General features: G+C 35.8%; 1 protein-coding gene across 1 annotated transcript in view; it reads right to left on the bottom strand.

The window, feature by feature from the left end:
- Window positions 1-23,795, bottom strand: part of LOC145662598 (venom carboxylesterase-6-like) — a 159,259-nt gene that overhangs the window by 63,746 nt on the left and 71,718 nt on the right. The window lies entirely within an intron of this gene.

Here is a 23,795-nt window from a genome sequence, read left to right as displayed (position 1 = left end):
TGATTTCTTTGTATTCTTGATGGTGCCTGTCTAAGTAGAGAACACCTGTGTGCAGAGAAAGGACGTAGTTTCTCACGACTCGAAAACGTTCAGAGCTAAGCAAGAGTAAATTTTCCGTTTACATGAATAAAATAGTAATTTCGCATGATGACTAAAAATCGGCGAAAATATACAGTTTGTCTAAAAAGTGAGTTGTTATGGCCGACCTGACGGTCATTGCTCAGTTGCATGTGAGCACTCCCCAAGCGTATTAGGACGTAGTCATTATTTCCGACGAGAAGGTATTCTGTTCTGATCAACGCTGAAGGGTAATATTATATCGACCATGTGGAACACGATATCAGTTGGAACACGTAGTTCAAACTTCTCACTCTGGCTGAGATTCAGCTCAATTTTGGGGTTATATGACAGCTGCAGGTCCTGGCGAGCTCATGCCGGATTCAGAAAGAATGGCCAGTGCAACCTATATTCAATTACTACAGAACACCCTACAGCCATCCCTTCAAAGGCGTTTCTCGGAAAAGGTAAATTCATTTTTAAGCTGGACAATAGTGCTATTCATGCATCAAGAGAGAACGGAATGCTTCGATAGTCACCCTGTACTGATCTACCTAGATTAGACTGACAAATCTCCTGATCTTAACCACATAGAACATCTTTGGGCTTTCATGGTTCAAGAGAGGGAAGTACGTTGAACGAACCGGAACCAGGAACTTCTTCACGCTCATGTAATGGCATACTAACTGCATCCGGCAATATGTTATAATATATAGCCAACATTAAGAAAGGAATGTCTGATGTTATTGCCAGAAATAGTTATCATACAAAGTTTTCATGTCTCCATACGTAATATGACCTGACATCTATACCTCTTTTCCCTTTCTGGGATAGTTGCAGGAAGACGGAAACTCCTCTGGTTCCAAGGGTCCCGTCATACGAGTTTGTCATGAACAACATCATGTTCGTGGGTTTTTCGGAGTTCTTCTGTTGATCCCCACATTCTATGTTCCACCAGTTCTTTCATATCTTATTTTATCATCCTTTATCGCCTTTTTACCCTACCCAGGACAATTGTAGCGAGCTTAAAATAAAGTTTGACTGCATTGCTTAGCAATGGTAGGCGGAAGAGAAAATTTTCATTCGTTTTATTTTTCTTCTTTATTCAAACACGTTGTTTCTTTCACAGCTCTTAGGCAAATTAAATGCTTTGTTATGCTCATTACTAGAAATTCCAATAGAAATTCTGGTAAGAGTGAAGCTATATCATTTCTTTCATATTTTTCTTTTTCATATAGAAAACATTTTTTACATATTCTTAATTCGGGTATTTTATAATATATAATAGTTAAATAACTATTACCTCAATGTCTTAAACAGAAATGTCTTAGTTTATTTCATTATTTCTTGATATTTCTAAACGTGAGAAAAGAATTACCTTTCGTGCTCATACAAAGGACCCCGCACAATTCTTATGGAAACTTGATTTTGGTGGAATTGCTTGAAACCGTGATATGTTGTAGATATTGTGATCCTGAGAAAAAGTCTCAATGGGCACAATTATAAATCACTGACCGTTTAAACAATACAGGACCAGTTTTTTTTTACAAAAAAGAAAAAACAAAGATAATGATATTCTGGATTTCGGTGAAAATACCTGAAACCGTGATATGTTATATATATTGTTAGCATCAGATAAAGTCTCAATGGGCACAACCACCAATCATTGACTGTTTGGCTACTACAGGTCCACATTTTTGAAAACAGAGAAAAATAGTGATATTCTGGATTTTGGTGAAAATGAATCAAACTGTGATATTGTAGATATTTACATCCTGACTATCTATCATTGACCGTTTGGCCCCTACACGTCCGATTTTTTTAAACAGTCGGGTATAACGATATTTTGGGTCTCAGTGAAAACGAATGAAAGTGTAATATGTTGTAGATATGATCCTGAGAAAAAGCGTTAATTTATGGCTTCCGAGCAACTGCAGGCAGGGCCGCAACTAGGGGGGGGCAGAGGGGGCACGTGCCCCGGGCGCGTGGTTGGAGGGGGCGCCAGAAAGAAGATAGTATATCAATTGTTTTAAAAATCGCACCCTTTCCCTTGAGGAACTTATTCTAGAGGTTAAAAGAAATCAAAAGTTTACTTGGCCTTTTCCATGGGACCTCTTTTAGAGAGAGAGAGAGAGTCTCATCTAAATAGGTGTGATGTCATACATTAAAAACCTAATATTGCATGCATTTGTTCCCTTGGGCGACCACAGAGAATCCACCCCCCCCCTTTCCTTTTCCTACCACAAGGAGCTGTTTGTCTGTATAATTCCATTGAGTTGAGTTGATTTTGAGTTTAACGTCCCTTTCAGCAGCAAGGCTATATGAGACGTGGATAGGGATGCGCACGAGATAAGATTTGAGGCTGTCTCGCCTCAAAAATGTGCTGTAAAAGTGATGTCTCGACTCGAAAAATGTATACTTTTCTATTGGAAGAGCTGTGTCTCGACTCGAAATTTGTCAGGAAAATTCTGTCTCGACTCGTCTCGTGCGCATCCCTAGACGTGGACCTACTGATTAACGTGGAATCCGAACCACATGAGCTCCCACCAGGAATCGAACCCGGGTCTCCCACGCCAAAGGCGCTTACGCTAACCGCTTAGCCACGAAGAAGCTCTATAATTCCATTGAGAACAGCTCTGAAGTTTAAAACGCTGTTATCAATAGGGGCGGGGGCGAAAAGTTACCGATTTTTGTTGCTTGCTGGTGGTTAAAGAGTTTAGCTCAGACGCGCCCCCTGTAATGTTACGCAATTGCTGTAATGTTTGTAAACTAGAGGGCAGTTTTGTGGCGGAAAAGATAAGTTACACGCCTCGGTGTATTTAATTGTTTCTTGTACGCCTACTAAGGGATTTTGCGAGTAAAGGCTGTATGAAGTTTTATCTATTAGTTTTGCTTGAGAGCTTTTCGAGGCATTTTGAATTGTTATCTATCAGTCCAACTTATGCTTTATTATGCTTTATTGTTAATTTCAATCATTGTTTTACATTAATCGTGTATAATGTATATTTACTATACATTAAATAATCTAAATATCTTGATCTATTTATTAATATTTTATGAAGCAATTTCTTTCATATTTAATGAACTTTCTAGTTAATGCACTGTAAAGAGATATGCTTTGCTCGAATCAGTTTTTTCTATCACTTGTGTGCACCTTAGAGGTGCATATATTCAGAAAGAGAAAGTATACAGAAAGGTGCACAAAAAGTACAGAAAATGCTCAAGTTCGAGAGGTACACTTAACAATATAGTGTGGAGTTCTTGTGTGCTTAATTGTTGATGGAAAGTTTTCTTCTTTTCTCCACATCAAAGGATTACACCGAAAAATTTACAGAAATAAAAATAAGCTTTTCATTGTTGCATTGTTATGTTCTCAATGATTTTGCATTGTAAATATTTAACAAAAATATTAATATAGTATATGTTAAACTTGCAGTTAAATAGAATTTCCAAGAATTATGCTATATATTTTAAATTATGCTTTATTTTCTAAAATTATGCTTTATTATTCTTTAAAATTAGTTTCTTCTGGACCCTTAGACAACCACACCCATGTTCAAGGTACCAACCATATGTCTAAATTGCTATTATGCTTTTTATGCTTTTGGGTTGCTCTATTTATAATATACCAGATATTTTCAAGTTTATTTTGTATTGTTTTTATATTTTTAAATGAAAGCTTATGTACAAAATTATTTTTGGGTTTATTAGAACTAAATGTTATTTCAATTATAACTTTATAATGTACTAGATATTTTCTAGTTTATTTTGTATTAGTTTCTTATTTTAATATGAAAGCGTATGTTCATAATTATTCTTCGGGTTATTAAAACTAAATGTGTTATTTCAATTAATAACTGTATAATGTGGCAGATATTTTCTAGTTCATTTTGTTTTGATTTCTTCATACAACATTAAAACAAAATGTATGTACAAAATTATTCTTAAAACTTGTGAGCACATAACGAATGTAATATATTTTTGTGGTTGCAATCCATAAGTAAGTGATACTTTTCGACTAAACCTGGGGGGCGGGGGGCGCCGAATTGTGTGTTTGCCCCGGGTGACAGAAACCCTAGTTGCGGGCCTGACTGCAGGTCAGCTGATAGAGCATTTGTTCACATTCGGGCAGTGCAATCTAGGACAATCATTCTGTCAAGGGTTTTTCGTGCCTTTCCTTTGTCCCACAAAATGAATATCGGGATGTTACCTGTGCTTAAATGGTTGGCTGCTGCACTCGTAACCCCTTTTCAGGATTATGGGATTGGATGAGATCCAAATCTTTTGTTGGTTTCATATAATTCCACCGAAATCCAGAATACCGTTACCTTCTACTGTTTTCAAAAAACATTGCCTCGTAATGGTGATTCTCCCCATTGAGACTTTTCCTCATTATCACAATATCTACAATATATCAGTTTCAAGTCATTCTACCGAAATCCACAAAATTGTTACCTTCTGTTCTATCCAAAAAAAATCAGGCCTCATGGTGACAAAAAGAGTCAGTGATTGATAGTTGTCCCCATTAAATTTTTTCCTCAGAATCACAATATGTACAACACATCACGGTTTCAGTCATTTTCACCGAAATTCAGAATGTCTTTATCTTTGGCTGTTTTCAAAAAATTGGCCCTGTAGTGGCTAAATGGTCAGTAATTGGTAGTTGTGCCTACTTTCAAGATTTTCTCAGAATCATAATATCTACTTCATATAGCGATTTCAGTCATTTTCATCGAAATCCAGAATATCATTATTTATGTCTGTTTAAAAAAAACAAAAAAAACGGAAAAACGGAACGTTAGTGGCTAAATGGTCAGTGATTGGTGGTTGTACCCATTGAAACTTTTTCTCAGAACACAATATCTAGAAAATATCACGGTTTGAAGCAATTCAACCGAAATCCAATTTCCATAAGAATTTGTGGGGTCCAAAAAATTTTATTTTTCTGTAACGTATTGCTGTTGTTTTATTCCTCTATTTTGTGCGTGGGTTTTGTCGGGGTTCTCCCGTTTCCTCCCACTTTCTTCATTCCACCATTTCATTCATTACTCATCATCGCCGTCTCCTTTAGCCTAGCCGGCATAAGCATGGGACGTAAAACTCAAAGATTTCATTTCATTTTTTATTCCTCTATTTATTAAGAGTGGGCTCAATTCTCCAGAACAGAACTATTTCAACAGGACATAGTTATTCTGGATATTTCTTTCATATATACTTGCATTTCTAGATAGAGATAAAAACACACCCTTCTACTATTTTATTGATCCTTTAAACAAGTCACGTAGTGATTTATAACTTTGGTTCAATGGAGCTCCAGATTTTTTGTGACGCGTAAGCCATTTTATTTTGTTTTGCCTTTTTTAGTTGTGCTCAAGAAACAAAAATGAGACGCTGTGAGTGGGAATCGATCCATGGACCTCAAGATCTTCAACCACATTGCTGTCCAATACTCCACGAGGAACGATAGACAGAAGAGGAAAATCAGTGTGCCTTTCTCTTTTATTGTTTTTTTAAATACAAAAATGACTGTTTTCGTCGAAAACTTATCTTGTGACTTTAAGGTCTATAGTGTAGAGCGTTGACGACTATAACACACTGGTTATTGATTATAAAAGAACCAATAAACTCATTTCACCACTCATTATCCACGGTTTAGACTGCAAGAAATTAAAATATTCCTTAGTGACAATGTGCCTGCCAAAGTAAAATATGTTTTTACACAATTTGTTTTTCTTTTTTCGTATGAATTTACAATATAAAAAATTCTATTGCGGTAAACAAAAAAGGCTTGAGCAGGAATCGATCTGAGGATAATCTCATTTGGAATTCACCTTCTTACTTATTAACTACAAAGAAGCTGCTTGAATCAGAAATTATGCATTGAGTTCTTTGTGGAGAGAGGCAAAGTACTTTATATCAAATCTTTTTTTCTTGTTTTGTTTTTCGTACAATGCATGAAACAACAAATACATTTTTCAAAACGCTGTTCAGGAATACTGTTTCAGCTGCTCAGAAAATAGGAATCTAATGGCGAAATGATATGGTGTATTGTGTAGTATTTTATTTTCATACCATCGATAACAGCAAGGGGCATACGATACTATCCCACGAAAAACATGCATATAATTGTTTGACACATACTACGTGGTGTCGCTAGAATAGAAGCATATTGATATTATTATTCGTTGAAGAGAGAACTGTACAGTAAAGATGAACATTTATTATTACTATTAATGGACACTAATTCGCCTCCAGGTCGTTGAATAAATGAGTTGCACCTTGCACTTTGGTGTAAATAATCTTACAAGAAGAATCCGATTCTTTTCAAAGAGCAGAACTGAACTTAGTAATATTTGGGTTATAGTTTTACGTGGCAGGATAGTGTACCTGTAACGTTAGGTTCAAATCCTGTTCAAGCCAAACGTTCTTTTTTCGCAAATTGATCCTGAAGAATCGAAGAGTGACTTCTCATAATAAATATGCCATCCGTAAGAATGTAGAAGCAAACACCTGAATTATGAAAGGGACGATTTACGACTGTTGGTTAGGAAAAGGCAAGTAATAACTATGGAGGCTACTAGAATCATTCAAAACTCTTAATTTATCTGTAGTGTCCACTTTACACGTTATTGTTCTTAGAAAGAAACATTATTACATTTGTTAAACAAGCTTTGAGTAGAGTAACTGGTGGAGTATTGGTATCATGTTATATTTCCAAACGAAAAATCTCGTTTCGAGTCCCCATCGAGTAGTATGCTTTTTCTCATAAAACATTCGCTACCAGCATAGATTCATCTACGGTTGAAGAAGTTACCAGGCATAACTGGCGAGAATACGAGTGAACTGTGTGTGCGTTCTTCATCATACAGTGTGATCGTTTTCATATTTATATTCGTCTCTCCTTCTCTCTCTATCTTTCTTGACGTTTCCTTATTACATGTCTCGCATCTTTCTCTTTTCTGTCTCTCTCTCTCTCTCTCACACACACATATATACAAACACACACACTATGCCAAGGAAATAAGTAAAATCTCCTTTTTCCCTGTGTTACCAAGTCTCAATCGAATCACCGTGTCACTACGGGTTCGAATCTTCGACCCAGTGCTGGTCCATAAGCCAACTCACATCACATGCCATGCGATTTCTCGTTTCAGCTCTAGCATGTACATTCTATCATTGCTAATTCCAACGTTATATCCGCGATACGTAAAATTGATAGTGGGTGTTCGGAATAGAAATGTTCAGAAATGACTAGAAAATGGCCTTCATTTTGGTTATTTCGAGAAAAGATTTTATTTATATTACTTTGACACAAAATTCGTTTCCATCCTATAATTCAATCTGTTTTATCGACGTATGAAATATGAAATATGCAAGATTTGCTACATCTATAAGGGACATTCAAGTTTCCTTTTGGACAAACGTTTCAGTATGATACAGTTTCGACTTTTAATATAGCTCTTTCTTATAGAAACTTAGCAGTAAAATAGCACTCATTCATTTCTTTGTGTTTTTTCTTTCTATTGTTCTCTTTTTCTTTCTTTTTTGTTCAGTTTGTATTAGTAGTCTGGAATGTAATAGTAATCTGGAATTTTATGACCTACGCTACCAACTAGGTTTATTTCGGACCAGTACGTTTAATGAACATATCGAATTTGCAATTGAACCACGTAGAAACCAAGCATGTGTGTTGAACTTTTGACATGATCCTAGATGTGTCTCGGAACTCTACAGTTTCACTGGAAATTGAGTATTTAATTTGACCACCAAGTTTGGTATTGATTTTGAAAGTGACTTAATGATTTTTTCAAGCATCCTCTATATATTCCAGTAGTTCTGAAAAATATAAAAAACAAATGTTACTTCTATATTACTATTGAATTTCTGAAAACGGAACTTTTTAATGTTGAGTTCTTTTCTTACTCACTCTAAAAAATAGTACCCATGATTTTGCACGATGTACCGATGAAATAGAAGGTAATTCGCTGATGTACCTATGAAACCAATGTACCGAAGACTGTAGTTGGTATACACCACATTCCACCTCTTTACCCATGAATTAGTGCGTACATGGATGATTTATGGGTATTTTAAATTTGTACCGAAGAATGTACCCATGACAATAGAAGAAGGTATATTAAACTCATAAAACTACTGAACAGACGCCTTATTTGTGTTATCGGTAGTGTATTGTGTGTTCATGACTTGCGTGAAGATTGGAGTAACCAACCAAACGGATTAAATACAAAAGTAAGTGGAATATCCTGTATTTGCAGATGTATTTTGATATTGTGATTGGATTAACTATATTTCATAGTTAACAGTAATTTTAGCGATTGGTCATTTGAAACACAATCGGATGCTTAGGCCGATTATGAAATGTAAATTTTAATCCAGTTTCTTAACATGCACCACACGTTAATTTTCGTAACATTATCTGATTAATATTCTGACTTTTTCGTAGTTGTCATGAGCTAACATATCTAGGAACGTGTAAGAATCATTTATAGAATTTAAAGTAAAATGGTCACCTGAGAAAATAACAAAGCGTAAGTATTACAAACTGAATTCCTCATAAATGCTTACGTACATTTTGCACTTCACTGGCTGGAATATGTTATGCATATGACTTCTTGTGTTTATGTTTAAGGGAGGCTTTACTAATGATCTCTGTTGGAATTAAACAGACGAATATCATTTCGTTAAGCTTCCCTGATCCGTCAAATAATTGTCTGTAAATACTGTGATTCTACTGGTGTGTATTGTACATCCTTCCCAAAGTAAATTATGCTACTAATATCGAGAATTATTTAGTTTTTCCCCGAATCACTTGGTAGTGATTATGGTTCGTTATTTTAACTGTGATGTAGTCATGAGAAAAATTTAGTGTGGACATATGGCATAAAAACTATATTACATAAACCGTGAACCAACTTGTGGTAGATGGCCACTGAAAAGCACGAATTCAATCTAACCGAGTCAGGGCAGGAGCAAAGCAGTGGGCCCGATCTGTACGAATGGAGTACGTTTGTAGGGAGCAGGCGTCATTGACGGCAGGTACACATATACGCATAAACGAGCTCGTTTACGAGTGCTCACTAAAATCACAAAACTGACTCCGGAGGTGTCGATGGATTTGAGGGAGATACTAAATGCCATTCCTAACATCTAATATTACACATGGTTATTGGCAGTTGGCGGAAAATATTTTGTTGGGTACCAGTATCTGTCTGCTACACAGGGTTGGCAAAAACAACGAAAAAAATTAGTTTGATTCGATGTAATCACTTCACTAAAGTATGTTCACGCAGGGTTTCCCCTCAAACTAAATAAATAAATTCGCGGTTTTCCTGGTTTATTATTTTTAATTTAACGGCCGAGAAATTTATAAAAATAATCTTAACTTAGCGCACAATGACAATAAAAACTTCCCGGTGTGGGGCTTAAGAGTGAGTGAGACCCAAAGTGCAGCGCACCGGTCGGTGCATTACACTGAAATAAATAGACTTGATCTTGTTGAAATTAAGACGTCAACTGTACAGTCACCCATATAAGTACTTGGACCCCTGACTGTTACAATTCCATTACATTAGTATTAGGTCGAAGAAACAACTTAGAGAATCGCGTGGAGACAAAAAAGTTATTTCTGGTTTGTCAAGACACTGCAAGAAACGCATCACCAGGTATAAGACGTGAAAGCATTGCACCGTACTAACACAAACATGGATAGGAATGTGTTTCACGCCTATTTCAATAGGACAAAAAATTTCATGTTGAATAGAGATAAAGGAATTTAGATAGGAATCGGGATGGTATCACATCTACTATCCATTTCATAAAGATAGGCCCCTGACTTCGCGGTGCTGCCGTGACGTCCAGTCAAAACTTATATTGCATTGTCGTACCTCGTTGGAATTGCTGGAATGTTGTCTTTTCAATACTTAAGACATAAAATTTTTCTTTGTACTATGTAGTGAGAAAAAAATAAAAATAAATGTAAAAGTGCATATTTTTTCGTACTTTTTTGGTAGATCAATGTTTATAGGACTATATCTCAGAAAAGAGATCACGTAAAATAATTTCCTGTGTACAATATGTAGATGCATCCATTAACTGTAAGATGTGAAAAGTTCAATTTTCATCACTTGATATTTTTTGTGTAATTAAAACAAATGTACGACGCTCTTATCTCCTTTCCCATGGTAGGTAGAGAAACGTACTAAACACTGTTCGAAAATTTGGAAGTCTAGTGTTCCAAATATTTGGAACTATTAACAAAAAAGGGTTTAGTTGGTAGAGTATTTATTTTTTTAAAAAAATATTTACTTCAACATATTCTCTGCGTTAAGCGGTGAGCCATGTTGCAGCCCAACCTTTAAATTCCCCGCGCTTATATGAAGAAACAGCATACAGTAAGTGGAATTGCGGCAACGCTGCCCTGCAGTGTTGTCGCGTTCAGGAAGCTTGTAGCGCGAAGCCTACTTCATAAGAATGTAATAGGAAAAAGTATTTATTATAACCTTTCACATCATCATAAAAATAATGCATGTACACTCATGTCCAAAATTATTGTCGCATGTCTATAAATATGTTATTGTAGGAATATAATTTTATAACGAATTCGCCTGGTATTTCTTATAATGTTAGTATGTGTATAATCGGCAAAGACATGTAGGCTATGTGGCAAATTTCATGTCAAAAGAGCAGTAAATAAGAACAATAAAATGAAAATAAATTTTTTTTATCCATTTAGCAACATTTTGTTTTACTCATTCTAATTTTCGTATTCTTTTCCTATGAAATTTACCACAAATATACATTTCCCGACTCTACATATAGTATCAGTATTAAAAGTACCCTGCAAAATCATTATCAAATTATATTCTTCCAAGAAGACAGTTATAGATATGCGACAATAATTTTGGACATGAGTGTACACATTTCAATATAATCAAAATAAAACGTTGAAGTAACACATTCAAAAACTCATCTCTTAATCTATTTACTTTATTTACTTCATTCACTTTCGTCATGGCTTTGTTGACTCATCGCTGCTCCTGCTATCTTCCTAAATACTTATTAACAATGGCTCCATTTCTACCTCAAGATCTATCAGTATAGGGCCTACACACTTTCCAGCTTACGAACATGTTAAAGGTTAAAAAGAAATGTAGCCTTGGCAATCACATGTTCACCCAAGTTCTGCGATCAATTCCCCTGCCGAATGTACAGTAACACAGAATGGGTCCTTTGTTTTCTTTCAACGAAAGTAAACAATGCAATGAGTAGGTGACGAGGTCTGTATTTGCGTCAAATCACGTCGCACTGATTAAGTCTTCAACACTTCCCTTCGGTTCGTAGGCGTCAAAAACTTACACATGCACTTATATCATATGGGTTCATTGCAATGAGACGGACGAATGGGCATTTATATTTTCCTGAGTATATCTTGTGCTTTTTGATTGGAATATATATGGATATTCCTTTACGAGCGGCGGTATGACTCCGACTCAGACGGTTATGATTTAGTAATTAATAGTAATCACATTGATTATTCTGTGCTCAGTGGCGTATCCAGAAGTGAACAAGATAGTAACTCTGTTTCAAGTAAACCTGAGGCTGCGCCGGGAAAGAGAAAAAACGCGTCATTCCTATTCAAAGGCAGATTCTGATGTAGCTTGGAGCGATAATATTCAAGTAAATGCAAAACCCTAGTGGTGTCCCGGGAATTGATCAAAATGCTGGGCTATCTACAGAGTATTCCGCATATAAAGTGTTTCAGCTGTTTTTACGGATGAAGTTTTATAGTAGAAAGAAAAGTTGAGTTGATTTTGTGTTTAACGTCCTGTTCAGCAGCGAGGCTATATGAGACGTGTACCTACTGATTAACGTGGCATCCAAACTACATGAGCTCCCGCCAGGAATAGTAGTAAAAGAAATGAATCAATACGCAAAACAGCAGATTGAGAAAAAGAAAATTTACTAAAACAAAAATCTTTGTTTTCTAAATGAAAGCGTGTTATTTCAATTGAAAACAAGGAACTTTCTCACTAATTATTCACATATACCTTGTACGGAAGCCAGCTTTACGCGATTTTTACAAATCAACTACGCCAGAGCTATTAGTATGTCTGCCAAGTGGTGGAAGAAGCTGTTTTTTCTGCTGTTGTACTTATCACACATGTCAATGCTCACATACTGTACAGGAACAAAGCAAGAAAACATATCGCACTTCGAACTTTTTATGCGAATGTAGCAGATAAACTGCTGCACTCAGCAGGCGTTGAAGTACAGGGACCTGGTAGAATTCTGGTAGCAAGGGACCATTAGAGAGTTTCCCCCCAATATCTGCAAATTCTAACAGAGTAGGACAAAGGAGATGCAAAGTGCGTAGCATCCGCACGGTGAAAGGAAGTTTTTAATAAATATTAGCGTTTATTGCAGAGATGCAAACAACCACTCGCCCGGGGCGTGTGGTTCATCGATGCGGGCGAGTATTTAATATCGTACGGAAGTTAAGTAAATTATATTTATTATGTGATGTGTGCTAGTAACTTTATTCTTGGGCGAGTAAACTCTTGATGCTTATTTGCATCCCTGGTTTATTGTCTGATATATAAAGTTGGACTTTGCGTGGGAAAGTGCTTCGAAATGTACAACACTTAAGAGAAGTACTGGGACTCTTAGATCTAAAAACAGATTTTCTGTGGAGTGTAAACCCAATATTACACATCAACTAAGGTTGTATCATATAATAAACTTTGTGCGTGTATTTGTTTCTGTGCAAATGTATTTTTTACTGCGAGCAATAAGTGAAAACCTGACAAAAAGCAACAAATTTTCGAGGACCATCACATGCAAATCCAAACAAGATAAGAGTTCGCTTTTCTAATTTTGAACATTTGGCACATTTACTGTATATCCTGTTAATTTCTAAGGTTGGTTTAAACCTTAGAAATATTAATTGGTTTAAAATCTGTGGAGACATTACATTTCAAAAATATCTCTAAAAAGTGCCGGACAGTGTGCGTGACAAGTTTAAATACCCGTCCGGCTGAGAGTGTATAGCGCCAGGAAAATGTGGCAACGTAGCACTCCGTATAAACTACGATAGCGAAGGGCGCAAAGCAGAGAAAATCATAATGTCATATTTGTGATTGTTTATCTTTTAAAACAAGTCAAAACAGTTTGGTTGAAAAAGCTACTTTAAGATCTTTCTAAACGTTTTTTCAGATTGTTAATACACCGCAGCAATTCAGAGATAATGATGTCTCACTTTTTACTGAATAACAAGAAAATTACTACGTGTTGAGTAATGAAATTTTCAGAACTTACAGGTAACATATGCATCTACATATCGTGCACAGGAAATTATTTCATGTTATCTCCTTTCCGAAATATAGTCCTATAAACATTGATCTACCAAAAAAGTACGAAAAAATACGCACTTTTTCATTAATTTCTATTTTTTTCTCACTACACAGTGCAAAGAAAATTTGTATGTCTTAAGCATTGAAAAGATAACATTCCAACAATTCCAACGAGGTACGACAATGCAATATAAGTTTTGACTGGACGTCACGGCAGCACCGCGAAGTCAGGGGCCTATCTTTATGAAATGGATAGTAATGTCACCAGTAAGAAATAGTCTAATGAAGAATTTTTTTATTTCAATAACTGAACATAGATTTATTACTGGTATATAAAAATCAATAATTTGCTCCAAGTCTGGTTTTAGAGTTAAGTAGGATTTGACAACACTGTACATTACACAACTGGATCTTAATGGATTCCCGTCTCCTAGAATATTTTTATTCTGCAACAAATATGAGACGTAGACCTACAATTTAAGGTGGAATCCGAACCACCAGAATCGTTTAAATTTTTCCAGGCTTCCCACCGCGTATCGAACCAGGAACCCTGTGCACCGAAAGTACCTATGCTAGTCACTAACGGGAGCTCAACTTTGTCATGTGCCAATCTATCATTAAACAGGTACGTTGTCACTATTCGTTCATCGAGATATTGTCACACTGCTACGCATCTGCAGCTACGTTCCAGTAGGGCAAGGCATCGGATCGAAGACAGATAAGGAGATGTTACAGAAGTGATAGACTTTATGTATAAGAAGAGAGATGTTGAAACAACTGACCGTAATCGATGTCATTATTTTGCATTTGAATCCTTAAATAAAACCCAGATTTCAAAATCTTTAGTTCATTTATTATGCTACTCATGCCCAGTATATAAACTTTCCTGTTTATTGTTGCACACAATATATCAGTTTGAATATCTATAACTTTAATCCAGTATTCGAACGGTCAGTTAAACATGATTCGTTAAAGGAATTTACAATCTCTAGCTCATCAAAGAGAATGAGCCCAAGAAACTTAGCTAAAGTTGATCATTTCACTAGATATGTCAATTAATAATTCAAATTAAACTTAGTTCCAAGATAATTTTAAACAAATAATGATCTAGACACAATTAATTATTATTTTCCAATGTTATGTGCACTAAATAATCAAAATAGACAACGATAATTATACCTAAACAAAATATTTTTTTAAATCTTATTGTTTGATGATAATTGAATACAGTTATTTTACAAATCATAGTTAAGAAGAAGAAAAGAATTGGCATTAAATTCATAGTCTATAGAATCCAATTCTTATTATGTGGTGCAGATAGAGAAAACAACAGCACAACAGCACACTAGAAATATTATGAAAATTAACTATTTAACGTTAGAAAATTATAACACCATTTGACAAAATTATAACACCATTTGACAGATCAGGAAATAATCAAACAAAATAAAATACAATAAACGAAAAGAAACTGTAACGAAATCAGGTCGTTACAGGTTACCCCGACTTCGAAAAAAATATATATATCTATATATATTTTAATTATGAATATCTACTAAGTAACTCAGATCTACGTTGTGCTGAACAATTGAAACGTTTTAAGTTGCGAAAGTTGTGAGTTCCAATGGATTTCACCGTTAATGTACTCAAAACCGCACAATTTCTCAACACTTTTCTAATAAGATAGGGACCTGTATATGTTAACATATATTTATGAATTTTATCTTTAGCAGCTATTGACATCGGGTGTGTTTTTAACATTACAAGGTCATCTTCATTTAGTAGCGGTTGCGATGAGGAACTAGACACGCTTCTTTTCGACTGTTTGGTCGGAGTTGATTCAATTTGTAACTGTCGATCCTGTAATTCTATGGATAATAGCTCATGTGGCCAAGGATAACGGCGTTTAAAACTATTAGTCGCAGAGAAAGATATAAACAATTCTGCAAGACATTTACCTGTGGCACTGCTAATAGAATTATTTAAGAGATCCTGTATTTCTTTTATGGATTCGCTCCATCGGGTGTGATCTTGATTGCATTTCAGTCTTAGGATCCTATTAATCTCTCGATGTTGTCGCTCAATCATTCCGTTAGCTTGCGGAGTATATGGAGAACTCATATGATGAGAGATCTGATTATGTTCACAAAACTTTTGCCATACCTTAGATAAAAATTGTGGTCCTTGGTCTGTGATAATGTGGCTTGGCAGTGGAAAATTGTAGAAATACACACGCTGAAGCACTCTTACAATTTCCTTGGTGTGTGCCGTTCGAAGAGGATAAAAACTAACGAACCTAGTAAAAACATCAATTACTGATAATATATATCGATATCCTTTACTCTTCGGCAACTTTCCCACAAGATCTAAACAACTTCTCGTGTGGGTAACTAGCTTCGATGTGATAACATTCTCCACTGACAGCTTGACTTCTAAATTTTGTGCGTGCGCATTCCAGACATTCCCGGATGTATTGGGCGAAATCTTTCTTTTGTCCACGCCAATAAAACAAAGATCTTGTAAATGCCATGCACTTTTTGACACCAAAATGCCCCTTTTTATGGACCTTTGCTACAATTTCAGGGACGAGAGATCTAGGAATTACCAACAGCCATCGGTTGTTAGACTTGTCTTTGACAAATATTAAATCTTCCACTATAGTTACTTCCTTTGAACGATGTCCAGAATCCATTAAATTTATCATCTTCTGACAATAGCTGTCCAACCGCTGTTCCTTCCTTAGTACTTCAGGTGTAAAAAGATCTGGATCTTCAGTGAAAATAAAATTAGAGTACACTATCGTATCTTGATTAGGAATCAAATTAATATAGACTTGCTTGATTTCTTCATCTACCTCCGGAGGATAACGACTTAAAGTATCAGCGACGAAATTTTCTTTCCCAGATATGTGTTCGAAGTATAAATCATAGCGCTGTAACTTAAGTACCAGTTTTGTTGTTCGTGCATCTAAATTCTTTAAGGTAAATGCATGAGTAGCCGCGCTATTATCACAGTGGACAATAGTTTTTCTACCTAAGATATAACTAGAGAAATAGTCACAGAGGTATAGGATAGAAGCCAATTCAATTTGAAATATTGACATGGATAATTCATGAAGCTTCAGACGTCTGCTGGCATACGCAATAACTGTCAAATCATCAGAATCATCCTGAAATTGCGCTAAGAAACCTGCCAAATTTTCAGAGCATGTGTCACTATAAATGTGAAATTCTTTATCAAAATCAGGCTGACCTATTGCAGGAGAATTGCTAGCCAAGTTTCTTAAAGTGTTAAAAGCTTTAATGGCACTTTCATCAAGAATAAACGGGTGGTCTTTCTTTAATAGCTCAAATAGGGGTAATGCTAATTTGGAGAAATTCTTTATATGCCTGTGACGCCACCTAACGAGCCCGAGGAAAGATCTAAGTTGCTTCCTAGTTTTCGGGATTGGAAAACATCTTATAGGCTCGTTTGACTTCGGATTTATCTTAATCTCAGAGCCGTTCACTACATGTCCTAGGAATGTGACCTCTTGTAGTAACAATTTACATTTTTTGAAATTGAGTGAGAAATTCGCTTCATCAAATATATGGAAAACAGACTCTAAATGACGAAAATGTTCTTCCCAAGACGTTGAGAAACATAAAACGTCATCGAGATAAACAATGACGTAAGATCGAGTGTTCATCTTAAAGAACCGACTCATTGTTTCCTGGAAAATGGCGGGAGCAGATCGAAGACCCATTGGAAGAACGAGCATACAGTATTGCCTGCCAAGATATATGAAGCTTGTGCATTGATATGACGAGGGATGAAGACGTATTCCATAATATCCAGAGACACAGTCAAACGAGGAAAAGACACGGGAACCAGATAAACGCACTAACAATTCAGTAATTGGTTCTACTTGCACCTTCGGTGAGATAACCTTACGATTTAAACCTCTCAAATCTAACACTGGGCGAACTCCTCCGTTGGATTTTCGGACACAGTGCATTGGGTTTCTGTATGGCGAAGGCATCTCTCTAGCGATTCCATGTTGCACCCATTTCTCCAATTCTTTTTCAAACTCCGTTCTCATCGCTTGGGGCACTCCGTATAAATTTCCAACTACCGGTTCATCATCTGTAAGTTCAATTTTATATAAATCGGTTTTAATACCCCTAGGATATTCTGTAAATAGTTGCCGGTATTTACAAAGAAGTTGAAACAATCGTGATTTATTTTCTGATGAAATATCTTCTCTTTCGTAGACAACCTTTCGTATTTCCTCCTCGGTAACATTCGGTTCAGGCACAGAATAGTTCACTGTCGCTTCACCCTCATCACTTCCGGTACTAATAAAATTGGTATGCATTAGTTCGTCATCCTCATTGATGGATAAATGAATAGGAGTAGGTTGTGTTAATTTTAATATTACTACATTTCCATCCTTATCCGTTAGTTGAAGTTTTTGGTTACCACTATCTACAATACCATTACATTTTTTTAAAAACGGGCTTCCAAGAAGTAAATCCGGTTTCATTCCTTGAATGACAAAAATAGGTACTTCAAACAAATGGTGTTCTATACAAAGGTTTAGCATTTGCATTCCCATTATTTGAAACTAATCATTACCAACAAATGTCCTGATTTTAAAGTGAGAATATTTTCTGAGCTTGGCGGATGGAAATTTTGATTTAATCTGGTTCCATATTCTATCGCTGAGTAGGTTAAGTTCAGCGCCAGAATCAATTATACCGGTTAAATTTATTGTAGCTACACTGCAAGACACTGTAGGTGACGGATAACAGAAACAATAACCACTTCTTCCTACAAGTACCTCTTGATCTAAGTCTTCCTCTATAATAAACGATTGTGTAATTTAGTTCTTTCATAATTTCGTGGTCTTCCATTGCTCCAGCAGGGAATAGCATCTGCGCGCAACCCTCCTTCCCTGCTATACTCGGGTGCGCGGACCGTTTTCCGACGTGGATATTGCTACAACCTGCTCGGTGGAACAATTTTGTTCATCAGATTCCGTCGTCTGACAACCCTGATCTGTGCCGTATCGCCTACGATAGTTGGCACGATAACAACCATTTCGTCTTTGATAATTGTTGCCACCATTTTTGTCTCTTCGTGAATACCGTTGGTTTCCGTAATCAGGCGAGTTAGCTTGAGTTGAAGATTCACTAGTGTGAGGTTTCCAGTTTACTTTAGCCAACCTCACATATGGTTTACCTGAATTTATATTATTACCTCGCTGAGTAGGATTAACCTCAACCGAGTTCAGTTCAGTTAGTCGCAATATCAGTTCGTCTACTGATTTCAAAGGCACAATTCTAATTAGACGAGATTCATCGCGTGGAATACACGCTAACAAGATGTGGAGCAATTCTTTTTCATCATAGGTTTCCGCTATTCCGTGATATCGCTCTATTAACGACCATGCAAACTCTACTGTCGAGGAATATTTGGATTTATCATATCTTGTCGAAAGTAAGCGTCGTTTTTGCGCTCTCTCCATATTCTCGGACATATATTGCGCTTTGAATTTGTCCTCAAATTCAGTGTAAGTTTTAACTTCTTTTATCTTTGTGCGGTACCACGCACTAGCTGCTCTTGTCAGACACTGGTCCACTAAAATTAATTTCTGTTTCTCTGTTAAATTGAAAAGTCGCGAGAGTCTGTTGAACTCCTCCAGAAATTGTCGGGCAGCACCAGGAGTTGACTGTCCTCCAAATCGCGGGAAATCACGTACGTCCCTAGGTTTTAGAGATGGTTCAACTACTTTAAAGTCATTCAACTGTGTTTGCAATCTACATTCATGAGGTAAGGTCGATAAACCATTCCCGATATGAACCGGACTATCTACACTGGTCCTAGTTGGGTTACAACTAGATACAATATCTCGCGTTGTGCTATTCAATTCTGGAGTAACATATGTGTAAGGCATTTGGCAAGATTTAGAAATTTCACTTGGTCTATACATACTACTAACTCTATAAGTATTAACAGAACTGACAACATTAGTTCTGGTTGATGTTACTGTTGCGCTAGATGTTACCGTTGGAACAAATTCATTCCCTGAAACAAAATTGATATTATTAGTAGCAGTTACCAAATCCGAAACATTGCGGTGTTTGTTCATCTTCAAGTCTTCCACTTCCTGTCTCAGCTGTGCAAGTTTCCGATACATACATTCATGTCTGTTTTTACAATCGACCTCAATTTCGTTTGTTTTATCCACAATAGCTTCCGTAACCAATTTGTAGTCCGCCAGTTCTTTCCTGAGTTCATCCGTTTTCTGGACGTCTTCGGAAATTGTATCTGTCAATTGCTTCATCTTTTCTTCTTGTAAGCTCACTTTCAGATTCGCATGTTCAACCACAGCTTCAATTTTTGAAACTTTTCGGCCTAAATCAGCTTTCCACTCATTCTTCATGGCTTTCATCTGGTCCTTTATTTCTTTGAACTGTTGCTCCGTTGTTAACTGATTCCTGTCCATCTTCTCCCTCATACTCTTATTTTCTTCTTTCAACATATTGACAACACCAAGAGTCGCACTTGTTTGCTGCACCAAGCACATTAACTGCTCCATCACATTTTTAAGAGTTATTTGTTCTCCCTCAACATTTGTTGTCTCAGTCTGTGTTGAGTTTGGACTTACATCGTGGCTCGTAATTAACTGAACAGCACTCAGTTCATTACTATATGTCTCCCCATTATTAACTTCTTGATACGCCGTTTCTGTACGACTCAATGTTTCTTTACAGATGTCACAATACCATTCCACTTCTGAATTACTCAATTCATCATACAGTGAATCATCCAGATTGACACAGTGAAAATGATACCAGCGATTACATGATCCACACATCACCGAGTTCAATATTTCATTATTAGTTTCATCAAGTTCTGTTACGCCCATACAACAAGCGTAACTCTCGCTCTCACTGTGTCCATTAACTTCTTGTTTCACTTTCATTATCTCATTTACATAGGCCTCATTCCCAATGATTCACTAGTAATTGTTTTCCTTTCGTATCTTCTCCTTCTCACTTGTCCTCTATCACTTCATTATCTACGTAGCTACGCTGATGTTCTACGTCGTCTACGTTGTCCTGGAAATACGGTCGCCAAAGTATGTCATGTGCCAATCTATCATTAAACAGGTACGTTGTCACTATTCGTTCATCGAGATATTGTCACACTGCTACGCATCTGCAGCTACGTTCCAGTAGGGCAAGGCATCGGATCGAAGACAGATAAGGAGATGTTACAGAAGTGATAGACTTTATGTATAAGAAGAGAGATGTTGAAACAACTGACCGTAATCGATGTCATTATTTTGCATTTGAATCCTTAAATAAAACCCAGATTTCAAAATCTTTAGTTCATTTATTATGCTACTCATGCCCAGTATATAAACTTTCCTGTTTATTGTTGCACACAATATATCAGTTTGAATATCTATAACTTTAATCCAGTATTCGAACGGTCAGTTAAACATGATTCGTTAAAGGAATTTACAATCTCTAGCTCATCAAAGAGAATGAGCCCAAGAAACTTAGCTAAAGTTGATCATTTCACTAGATATGTCAATTAATAATTCAAATTAAACTTAGTTCCAAGATAATTTTAAACAAATAATGATCTAGGCACAATTAATTATTATTTTCCAATGTTATGTGCACTAAATAATCAAAATAGACAACGATAATTATACCTAAACAAAATATTTTTTTAAATCTTATTGTTTGATGATAATTGAATACAGTTATTTTACAAATCATAGTTAAGAAGAAGAAAAGAATTGGCATTAAATTCATAGTCTATAGAATCCAATTCTTATTATGTGGTGCAGATAGAGAAAACAACAGCACAACAGCACACTAGAAATATTATGAAAATTAACTATTTAACGTTAGAAAATTATAACACCATTTGACAAAATTATAACACCATTTGACAGATCAGGAAATAATCAAACAAAATAAAATACAATAAACGAAAAGAAACTGTAACGAAATCAGGTCGTTACAACTTTAACTTTGTTGCTAGGTAGTAACAAAAATAAACTAAGAATTCCATAAATTGCATCCAATCGCTTGACATTTAGAAGATATACAAAAATCTCCTAATCTGTCAATAAAAAGCACAATACAAAAAGGATTAAGGGAACAAGTACACAGGAGTATCTAATAATATTAATACGAAATAGTTTATACAACATGAAATTTATACATTTATACAACAATGTTTAAAAATATTTTAAATGAAATTAAATATCTTCCAACGTAAAATGAATTATTTTCTCGATGAAGTTTTCACTTCCGATGCTTTGTGCGTTCAATTACGGGAACTTCCCAAGCACTTGTTTCATGACTGCTCATTTCCGATAATACAACTTTATTTAAGTTAGGCTTTAGTTCTGGGCTGAGGGATGACATTACTCGGGATCACACTATCAAAAGAAAGGGAAGGAAGGAAATGGCCTGGAGCCATGTATGTTAGGTACTATCCTGGTATTTGCCTGGCGTGAATGAGAAAAACTCAGGAAAACCTCAGAATGGCTTGCCTGAAAAAGCTTCTACACCTTTTCGACTGAGTGTCCTAACCGGGAATCGAGCCCGGGGTCATTCACAACTTTATTTACTGTACGTCGAAAATTTAAGACTAAAATTGCATACTTTCCTTCAAATGGGGCCGCGGTGGTTTAGTGGTAGTGCGTTCACTTCTGATGTGTGGAGTCACTGGTTCCATCCCAGCTTGCGCCAAGTGTTTTGTGGTGGACAAACACCATGTTCGTGGATTTTCTCGGTGTTCTTCCGTTTCCTCCGACTTTCCTCATTCCATCATTTCATTCATTTCTCATCATCGTCTCCTTTAGCCCACAAGCCATAAACGTGGGACGTAAATGTCAAAGATTTCATTTCATTTCATTTACTTCAAATATAAGCATAATCCATACATTAATTTGTTCTATAATTGTCTCAAGTTGATGTTCTTTTTATTATTCATACAGGGCATTCAGAACTTTTAGAAGGTCCTAGAAAAGAGTTAACATTAAAGCGTCTAATTCGCCTAAGAAGACTCCAAAATTTCGTGAAAATCACTTTTAATGTGATGAACTTAATTGTATGATTAATATACACACCAAAAGGTCCAACCCGAAAACACCCACCGATATTTTGGGCTGGACTGGGCCCACTTGGGCAAACCCTGCCGGAAATATAGAGTTTTAACAAGAAAAAGCGAATCCCAAAGTATATGATAATTACCAGTTTTTGTATTACGTTCCCACTTAAAATATGTAAAACAATATGATATATTTCTAAAGAAATATATTTCGATTTCAAAATTAATATTCTTTAGCATTCTAAGGAGTATTTCTACTTGTTTGTGGTCTTTATAGTGAACTAATGTGTCGTCTACGTAATGGTAGTATGTAAACAACTTTTGAATTTAGATGTAAACTCATGTCCAAAATTATTGTCGCATATTTATAAATATGTTTTTGTAGGAATATAATTTGATAACGAATTCGCCCGGTATTTCTTATAATGTTAGTATGTGTATAATCGGCAAAGACATGTCTGTGGCAAATTTCATCTCAAAAGAGCAGTAAATAAGAACAATAAAACAAACATAAAACTTTCTTGTCCATTTAGCAACATTTTGTTTTATTCATTCTAATTTTCGTATTTATGATTCTTTTCCTATAAAATTTACCATAAATATACATTTTCCGATTATACACATAATATCAGTATTAAAAGTACCCTTCAAAATTATTATCAAAATATATTCTTACAAGAAGACAGTTATAGATATGCGACAATCAGTGGAGTATTTACAATTTTGTTTCGGGAGGGGCTTTGCTAACTTTCGGGGGGGGGGGGCTTTGCCTGAAAATGTGAAAATTCTGCAATATATTCATATACTTTACTATAGTAAGTAAGATTTCGGGGGGCTTAAGCCCGGAAGACTCCCCTTAAATACGCCACTGGCGACAATCATTTTGGACATGAGTGTAGCCACATTTGATAAGATAATTGAATATATTTTACATATCACTGTTATTTCGTGATTTTATTCTTTTATGTAAATATGTACTGTATTCCTTATATTTCATTAAACATATATATCTAAACTTATTCCTTTCGGATATATATTACAGGAATCGTTTCAAGAAACCTTGAAACTTCAAGGACCAACACTTTTCTATAGTACCGAGTCCAAAATCCTGCGGACAGAAAATGGAGAAACAGCTGAGATATCGAAGAGGCCTGCTTGCTGCTCCTATGTATTCATTACGTGAAAAATTTATTATGTCCAACTTGGGCAGTTTCTAGGACTCTGGCAAATAATTATTTTGACACA

The sequence above is a fragment of the Thermobia domestica genome, chromosome 10, assembly GCF_964235325.1.
Source record: "Thermobia domestica chromosome 10, izTheDome1.hap1.1, whole genome shotgun sequence".
In the NCBI taxonomy this organism is placed as follows: Eukaryota; Metazoa; Arthropoda; class Insecta; order Zygentoma; family Lepismatidae; genus Thermobia; species Thermobia domestica.
Note: the sequence above shows the minus strand (reverse complement) of the source record. Positions and strands in the feature narration are given on the sequence as shown.